The 9,868-nt window shown below is 37.1% G+C and overlaps 1 non-coding gene across 1 annotated transcript; it reads left to right on the top strand.

Moving 5' to 3' along the window:
* Positions 1-5,121: 5,121 nt before the first annotated feature.
* Positions 5,122-5,253, top strand: LOC131273389 (small nucleolar RNA SNORA9). The gene has a single exon (XR_009180584.1). It is a non-coding gene; the product is annotated as a small nucleolar RNA SNORA9 (small nucleolar RNA).
* The last annotated feature ends 4,615 nt before the right edge of the window (positions 5,254-9,868 follow it).

The raw sequence follows: 9,868 nt of genomic DNA, 5'->3' as shown, positions 1-9,868 counted from the left end.
TATGATCAACAGTTTACATTAGAGTTCCCAGTTGGTATTATACAGTTTTATGTTGTTCTTTTTAAATTTTTATTCTGGTAACTCATATACAACCTAAAAATTCTTGATCAAGTAAGTCTAAACAAAGCCAGCTCCATCAAGGTTCATGTTTAAACATAGGCAGGACATTTCACATGATGACAGTTTTTCCTTGCTGCTCTATCAAGAGGTTTCTAAAAACTTATCGAAGCATACAATACAGAGACACTGAAACATGAGGAATCTACCCAAATGCTGCTGACTGTAATCCATATACTTTTACTGGAACATCTCTTGGTAAAATTGAGTGGATATGCTTCATCAGCAAAAGCTAAAATGTAAGCATGTAAAACTTACAAATATTTGGTGGCTTGTTTAGAAAAGAAAATTCCACCATCTGGGTTTATTTGCAAGTCTAGCCATCTCCCATGTAGAATGGGTAGACCAAGATAGTCACCCAAATAAAACATGTAAATATGCCCTTTGCTTTTCTCTGATGGGAAAAAATTAAGAATTAAAACTTTTAAATCTGTTTGTAATCTTTTCTTCTCATATTTCTTACTTTTGGATTTTTATTCAAATGAGACAATAAAATGTCATCAATACTATAACAAAACTGGTAGGATGGAGAATCCAATACTAACAAACCTTAACCAGTTGAGCTAAAGCACCGATATCATTAAAAAATAGCTGAATGTTATAAAGCTTGAAATATTCATGGTTTTTAATAAACCAAATGTACTCAGTGGAGGATTCTTTCTCTTATTATTTCAAGGTATAAAGTTAACTTATATTTTAACACATCAGATTATTTGGCCATTATAGTCAGGTATGTTTTTATGATGGAATGTCTATTATAGAGGTAATTCTATTACTATACATTTCTACATATTCATTAACTTAGACCAAGTTCAACAGCAACAGCAGCAAAAAGCAAATAAGGAGAATCAGTGGTATAGAATCTATGGTTCAAATATATTTTAATGCATACTTTAAAGAAGATTCATTTTTATTAAATTAGAAGTTTTAAAGATTAACTTCAAGACTTTTAACAAATACAAAAGGTCATTTGTTTATATTTTAGGAGAAAGTATTTTTGTTTTAAGGGAAAAAAATTAAGTTTTCTTTTATTTGTGAGCTATTACACTGAAATCATGAGAACCAAAGATTGCATGGGTTTTTTGTTCCAAGTATTTTTGACATTTAAAAACATCTCTTCCTTATAAATTTTTAAAAATAAAAGCTATATATGGTGGGAAACAGAACTCTGATTCCCACAAGGTTATGGTATAAATTCCAGTATTTCTATAGCAATGCTTTTAAAGCAGTGGTTCTCAAACTTTTTGGTTTTGATACACAGTAAGGAATATCTCATATCTATGGGCCAGAACACACACACACACACACATACACACACACACACACATACACACACATATATATGTATGGAACACATTTCAGACAACAATATTTATCCTTACTACATGTGAGGCACTCTGATATTTAGTCTTCTCTTCTATACCATTTCCTTTCTTTCCTTCTCAGTGCTGGTCATGACCCACTGAACCAAGTTCACTGTCCATTAATTGGTTGTTACCACTAACTTGGAAACTCTTCTGTGAGTTCTTTTAACCAGTTTGGGTTCTTTTCACCTACCTTGGATTCTTCTTCACTGACACATACTGAATCTTTTACACACAAATCAGATATATATAGGACACAACCAGGTTTCTGGAATTAAAAGTAAGATCGCTGAACACTCATATAACTTCATACCAAAGAGGATGACAATAATTTTTTAAAAATAAGTATGGAGAAATTCAAACCCTTGTACATTTCTGGTAAGAATGTACAATGGTTCAGCCACTATGGAAAATTCTTCGGTGGTTGCCCAAAAAGTTAAACTTAGAGTGACCATATGACTGGAAATTCTACTCCTACCTGTTCAATTTCAAAAGACTTGAGAACAGGTATTCAAACAAACTCTTGTACAGGAATGGTCATAACAGCACAATTCACAACAGCCAAAAGGTGTCCATCAATGGATGAAGAGATTAACAAATTGTTGTATAGCCACATGATGAAATATTATTTAGCCATAAAAGGGAATGAAGTACTGATATATGTTACAGTATGGGTGAACCTTGAAAACATTTTGCTAAAGTGAAAGAAGTCAGACACCAAAGCCATGTATTGGAGGATTCCACTTCAGGTAATAATATAGAGCAGTTACATTCACAGAAACAGAAAGAAGATTGGTGATTTCTAGGGGATGGAGGGAGAGGAAAATGGGAGTAACTTTTTTTTTCAAGGAGGCACTGGGGAATGAACACAGAAGCTGAAAACCACTGAACTACATCCACTCCCCTGGGTTCTTAATGGGTACAGGGTTTGGGTTTTATTTTGGAGAAAATGTTTTGGAACTAGATAGAGGGGTAGTTGCATAATATTGTGATTGTACTGAATGTCACTACATTGTTCACTTTAAAATGGTTAATTTTATGTTATGTGAATTTCACCTGATTTTTTTTAAAGATAACTAGACACTAAATTATACCACATTCTGACTAAAGTCTGTTGAAGCTATGTCCATAGTTATAAATATGCTTAAAAGTTTTATCCCCAGGTTATCACCTATAAAATAAGGTGAACGATATCTTTCAGAATTTGTCCTTTCATTTAACATTCATTGTTTGGTCACCCTAGACTAAGTACTTTGAATTCAAATAAATAAAATGCTTGAGATGCCCATGAGAATGAAGTTCACAGGATCGTAAAGAAAACAGATTTGATCAAAAGACACTCCACAAGGATGACACAAAGTGAAAAAGCCAGCTAAAGCAGTAATATCTAGGTTCCATGAATGCATTTCCTTTGTAGTTGATAAGACTTCAGATATTTCTTCAACTTTTGGTTTTAAGATTTTTACTTTCTGATCTGATCTTGTTACCATGATAGCTCCATCTGAGTTTGACCCTTTTTGGGGCTTCCATTTCAACATACCTGTCACTTAACTCCTCACTTTGGTTGCCAGCAGTCCCACTATTGGTCCCCAGTTCAGCTTAATTCTACCTACTTCTTAGTGTTCTCTCTGAGTGACCACCGCATTGTGCCTTTGTACTCAATCCTTCTAACAAGACAAATGTTTGTAGTGTAACAGAGTGCGCATAATAGAAGGATGAACCAAGAAAGAGAGAAAGGAATGATTAACTCTGCCTGTGGAAGTCAAAGTATGTATTTAACCTGCACTTTGAAGCTGAGAAGAAGAGGAAGGGATTTCCAGGCCGAGAGAACAAGTGCAAAAGGATGGAGATGTGAACACATGCCCTTCAGGTACCTATGAGAAGACATACCTAGAGAGAACTACCAGAATCTTCTATCCAAAGTGATTGAATACCTCGCCATACTTGAGGCAAACATTCACACAAGGATTTTATCAGACTCTGCCATAAGAATGGGAAAAAAAGTAGGTTTCACAGGAAGAGAAAAGTAGATTTTTCATAAAGTATCCAAACAGAGTGACTACCCCCTTGATGGGTCTGTTTTCTTCAGGTATATCTCTCAGTAGCTGAAGTTACTTAGCACTTAAAAGTAGTCATAAATACATTTGTCCTGTATACAACACATTGCCCCATATAATTGCACTTGAATGTTAACTGAGAGGTTTACAATAGTTTCTTTAAAACTGATCATAATATTCAATGACCTGCCTTTTGATGTAAGGTGCTCAGTTTTTTTCAATCAGCCATACAACATACTTTATTATTCTCCCAGATCAATATGAGACACAAGGATAGTCAGAGTCCTTGGAAATATCTTTGATTTTTGTTTTTGTTTTTGTTTTTGTAGGTACCAGGGGCCAGAGATTGAACCTGGGACCTCATCTGTGGGAAGCTGGTGCTCATCTGCTGAGCCACATCAGCTCCCCTGAGTTTTTTTCATTTTGTTTGTTTATTGTTTGTTTTTGTTTTTTCAGGAGACTGGGAACAAAACCCAGACCTCTCGTGTGGGAGGCAGGCACTCAACTGCTTGAGCCACATCTGCTCTTGGAAATACCTTTTTAAATTTCTGCCCCTTTGTATTTTCTTCTGCGGTCACCCCTCGGGCTGAAGCGTGGTTTGCTGGCCTGGCGGGGGAGCAGCCACGGCAGGCCAAGCTGCTGCCCCCATAATAGGGTGGCTGGTCGGACTCACCGCCACCCCTGAAGGGAGCTCAGCATGGGCGCAGAGTGCCCTCGGGTCTCCCCTTCTTGGCAGCCATGCTTCCGCGGCCGCCCCTCCTTCCGGATGGCGCCACACGATGCCTGTGGGGCGGCACCCTTCTTCTTCTTTCTCCCTGCGCAGGCGCAGGGCGGAAAATTCCGGTCTGCCCTTTTCCCCTCCCCCGACAGCAGCAACAGCCAGGCGTGGGCGGAAAAATCCAGTCTGCCCTTTTCCCTTCCCCCGACAGCAGCAACAGCCAGGCGTGGGCGGAAAAATCCAGTCTGCCCTCCACCCCAGCAACAGCAGCCACCAATCCCTAAACCCTGCCCCTTCCCCCAGCAACAGCGACAGCCAATCCCTAACCACCACCCCTCCCCCGTCCAGTACCGCCCACTGACCTTTCGCCGGCAACCAATCAGAACAGGGCGTGGCTTCGACCAATCAGCCTTGCCCAGCTCCTATAAAACTGTTGCCTCTCCCTCAATAAAGTGGACTTGCGTGTTTACCTCGTCTCCGCGGTAGTTCTTCTGCCGTGCGCCCTCCAGTCCTGAGAGCCCCCGACAAGGGCCTGGCCTCCCTTGTCCCCAGTTCATCGCCTGCTTCTCCGGGCGACCCCTTTGTCGCCGGCTTCGCCGGGTGACCCCGTCAGCCAAACCGCGCAACCCCTGTGAGACCGACCCCTCGTCTGCTGCTAGACCGACCCCTCGTCCCAAGTGGGACCGACCCCTCGTCCCAAGCAGGACCGACCCCTCGTCCAAAGCTGGACCGACCCCTCGTCCGCAGCCAGACCCCACCTCTACCGACCGAGCAAGCCATCGCACCTTCCTTGTTTCCAGTAAAAAAAAAAGACATAAAATAGTAGTCATTATCATGTTTCTAGGCTGTTCAATACATTTTAATCCAGCACACTTTACAGAGTTTATTAAAAGCACATTAATGCATTCCTACAGTGCTTGCAAGAACAGTTTTGAAATGGTTTGAGGCCTTGCTCTGCTCCGTCTACGGGGCAAGGTTATAGAAATTTCAGACAGTTGCTTGCCCCCTCCCAAATCTCATGTACCAGGCATCTTGTCTGCACTGTCTAATATTGTAGCCGCTTGGCCATGTGTGATTTATTTATTTATTTATTTTTAAAAAAGAAAAAAAAAAAAAAAAAAAAGCACATTAAAAAATAAAATTACAGACCAGATTTTTCCATCTAAAGGTCCCTGAAGTCTTTTATTTATTTCTTATGCCCATCCTCCCTTATCCCAACTTCCCCAACTCACCCAGGAAAAGGGAAAAATAATATGCCAACATTTCAAAGCTGGTGATTGAGGAAGCAGAGAGAAGGGATTAAAAATTATTTTCTATATAGGTCATTTTGTCAAAACATATAAAATTGTAAGGTGCAAAGTGTAAACCATAATGTAAACTATAGACCTTGGTTAGTAGCAATGCTTCAATATTTTTTCACCAATTGTAACAAATGTACCACAAAAATGTAAGATGTTATTAATAGAGGAAAATGTGAGAGGGGGAAGAAATGAGGTATATGGGAATCTCCTATATTTTCCATGTAACTTTTCTATAATCTAAAACTTCTTTAAAACTAGTGCATTATATGAATATATGTACTAATGCAAAACTTTTTAAAAAATAGTTTGTTATTTTTTATCCAAACAAGAAATTATCAGGTACTCTTGTGTGTGTATGTGTGTGTGTGTTTGGTCAATCTCCTTAATAAAAAGGAACCTTATTTAAATCATTTCAATTATTTAGCCTCAACAGGGAACTCTAAAAATGGTTTGTGTGCTGTAATATAATCCTCATGGTTGTTCAGAACACTACCCCATAGGATACAATTACAAGACACTGCTGACTATATTTAAACGTGTTCCTTTTACATTTAAAATTCTTGTTAATACTGGAATATTTTTGGTATTGACAAAATTACACAAAAAAGCAAATAATATACATTCTGTATAGTAAGAATATTGCTGTAACAAATAGACTCCCAAATGTCATGTGAGATGGTTAAGTTCATGTGTCAACATGGCCCAGTTGTCTGTCCATTTGTTTGGTCAAGCATGCACTGACCTGATTGTTACTACAAGTATATTTCATACATTTAAATTATCAGTAAATTGATTGCATCTGTGGCTGATTACATCTAAAATCAACAAAGGAGATTGGTCTTTAGCAATGAGAGAAGTCTTGTCCAATCAATTGAAGGCCTTAAAAGGGAGAACTGGTACTTTCAGCAGTCAAAAAGAAGAATTTCTATCTCTGCTTCGGCCAGCAAACTTCTCCTGGGGAAGTCATCAAAACCTTCATCAGAGTTCTCAGTTTGCAGCCTGCCCTACGGAATTCAGATTTGCCAATTCCCAAAGTCACATGAGCCAATGATAATCCAATGATAATCTCATAATATTTACATTGTGTCTATATAAATGTCGGTTCTCTTTCCTTGGAGAACTCTGACTAGCACACCATATCTTAACCCTACAGATTTTTCTTGCTCATGTAAATTCAATATGGGTGTTACTGGTCAACAGAAAGTTTCCCCTATGTATGACTTCTTCCTTCTTTTGAGTCTACCAGTCCCTGAGTCTTCATATTGTCTGCATCTGTTCCAGTGGAAGGAAAAAGTATGTGAGAAGGAGTAGAGAAGATTTGCTCCTATTCGTGGCATAAATCACTGTTCTTTCTCCATTGCAAAAGCACATCTCATGGCCACACCTAGACACAAAGGACTGGGAAATGTAGCTCGTGGCCTGACAGCTATTTCCCGGAATAACTTTATTCTAGCAAGGGAAACATGAATATTAGTGGATCACTAGCCACTCTACCACATAGTCTAGTTGTAAAAATAAATACTACAAACTAAAATATCAAATAGTCTTAACCATGAATAAAAACATGCAACAGCAGCATACCAGAACACATTTCTCATGGAGATAAAGACAGATTTTTCCCACCACTGCTGTATGTTTATTTGTGCTATTGAAAATGGGCAACTTAGATTTCATTATCATACTCCTATTTTCTTTCACCTACTTTTTCAAATTATTGGCATCTAAACCTACTTTTTTCCTTAAAGTAAGATATATTAGAGACATGGACTATTTTCTATCTTACACCGGTAAAACTGGGAAGCTCTTTGGTGATGATATAATTTAAAGCCCTCATTTTATAGGTAGGGGGAGATGACACAGTGGTAGGAGATGAATCAAAGTAAATAACTGGAGCTGGTTTTATAATGTGTACTCATTCTTGTACCTGAAGTTAAGAATCAGCGTGAGTGTAATGGATGTGCCTTTATATTTTTTTCTATATAGAAATATTATTAATTCCATATCACAGGTGATGCTAAAATTAACCAGTAATGTCAAGATTGACCATATTAATTATGTGATATCCAAATCTTTTGCTAGAAAAAGTTATTATTCTTGACATAACACCTAACACTTGATCCATAAAATAAGAGACTTGGATTTGATGTTATGTAATTCGTACTTGGCAGAAAAAGTACCATGGTAAAATAATTCCTAAAGTCCCTTCCAATTCTATGATTCTGGGTCTTTTGGAAGTTAATAGATTAGCTAATTAACATCTATATCCTTTGCTTAGCTAGCCTTAACATCACTCAATTGATATTAAGAATAGATTCACATCCATATAATTTTCTTCTTAGTATACTCTTTTGTGCAATTTCAATGTGATCAAGTTAAAGTCACTATTGGAACTTTAACTATAAACAAAATGGACTAGTTGTATGGAGCGCAAAATAGAGAGTTGACTTCATCAAGAACTGAAGACATAAATTACTATAGACATGTAATGATACATCAGCATGACATTTCTCTGGTGACAGATTATTTCTATCCAGTGTTGTCTAGTGCCTTTTTATAAAGTTCTATTGAATTTTTGTAGTGAAACCTGAAATCAAATGAAACTTTCTTAAGGTGCGGTTTATTTCTAGAGGTTTGGGGTCTGTCTATAAATTCCAAATCCATGTGTGGTTCATAGAAAATGCTGGGAAGACTCAATTAACTTTTGGAAAATGGGAATAGAATTTCAAACAATTAGGAATAAGAGAATGAATATGTTTTATTTACTTTAGACAAAATTCTGTGGGTTTTGAATTTAGAATTGAACAACTGGGGTTTAATTCCATTCACAGTGAAAACATGACTTCCTAGTGGAAAGAAAAAGACCTGAAAAAAACAACTTTTCCTTTGGAAAAACATAAAAATTGTTCATGCATGGGCATGAATCAAAGCACAGTGGAGTCAAAACACAGTGGTTGAAAAGAGATTGCCTGAGAGGAATTTAAAGAAATTGTGTAATACAGTATATTACTGTCAGTTGTTATTATCACCATTGAAGTGAATTCCCAGAAGCTATAAGAGGTATCAACACACACATACACAATCTTTTTAGGGGGAAAAATATCAACCTTTAACATATATTTTTGGACTAAATTCTGCAGATTGATTTTAAAATAAACAGTACATTGTGTTAAAACGCAACCAGATAGTAGTCCACACACTGTCTGTTCAGCTCGTGGTGTTCTAAATAATAAGTTCCTATGATGCAAATCAATGAAATCATTACTATTCTCATCTCAGAGGCAGGAAATCTGTAACTTGATGTTAAGTGTTACATCTATTTCTTACCTTACTGTTCAGACACCAACTACAACCAAGACATTGGTTGACTCACAGGGTTGAAGAAAACCTGACAGTTATATTTGTAGATTTATGCTTTTCTTTCTTGGCATTTCATATATTTTGATTGGAATGCTTCATGGAAGAAGTGAATCTATAAAAGGTAGATCTAAAAATCTGGTTAGTAAACTGGCAAACCAGAAGAAAAGTAGCTTATTGAAATGATATACAGATAGTGTAGAAAGGAAGTATGGATAATAAATGCCAGGGATATGTAGTTAAAGGGATGATTAAGCACCAAATCTGGGGAAATGAAGAGAAATATTTGGAAACAAGACTTCTGTCATGGCTTATGTACAATATTGCATTCTCTTTGGCTCGAAAAACACATTTTTAAATTAAGAATGGAAATATTTGTAGAGTTTCAAAAATATTTGTAGACGTTTAAAAAAAGTTTTATTAAGCCTAAAACTTCTGAAATCACTTCCACTATTCAAAAACAGCCCAGAGTCGTCTCTCCCAAGAGACTAACCTGGACTCACCTGGACTGCAATTTGAGTGGGATGCTTTGGAACAAGCCCAGGTCAGTTCTAAAGCCAATGTAGTCTTTTTTTTCAAATAAATCTGGATTGGTTAAGAGTTGAGGTGAAAGCCATCAGAAACCTGCAAACAGGTGAAATTTAGCAAAGGAAGCTAATTTGAACTGATTTTTAAAGATTTTTCTCAGCCAAATTTTGGAGGGGCCAACTAAGGTACTGAAAGATTGTTCTGGATATGGATTTGTTCAAATAAGTTTGAATGCAAACACTCAGGGAAAGAAAATGTCATGTTTTGTGGAAGTTTAGTTTAATTTGAAAGCTATATCCTAAAAAGACCCAGATTTAACCCAAGTTTATAAAGAGTATTGGAAGTTTAACAAAACTTTTGTAAGCTTCTTGATTTGAAGCAAACTGGGGAAGAAGGTTTTGTTTTTTGTTGCATTCTTTTAAATTTAGT

The sequence above is a fragment of the Dasypus novemcinctus genome, chromosome 14 (assembly GCF_030445035.2).
Source record: "Dasypus novemcinctus isolate mDasNov1 chromosome 14, mDasNov1.1.hap2, whole genome shotgun sequence".
Taxonomy (NCBI): domain Eukaryota; kingdom Metazoa; phylum Chordata; class Mammalia; order Cingulata; family Dasypodidae; genus Dasypus; species Dasypus novemcinctus.
The sequence above is the reverse complement of the archived record's forward strand: the minus strand, read 5'-3'. Positions and strand labels throughout refer to the sequence as shown.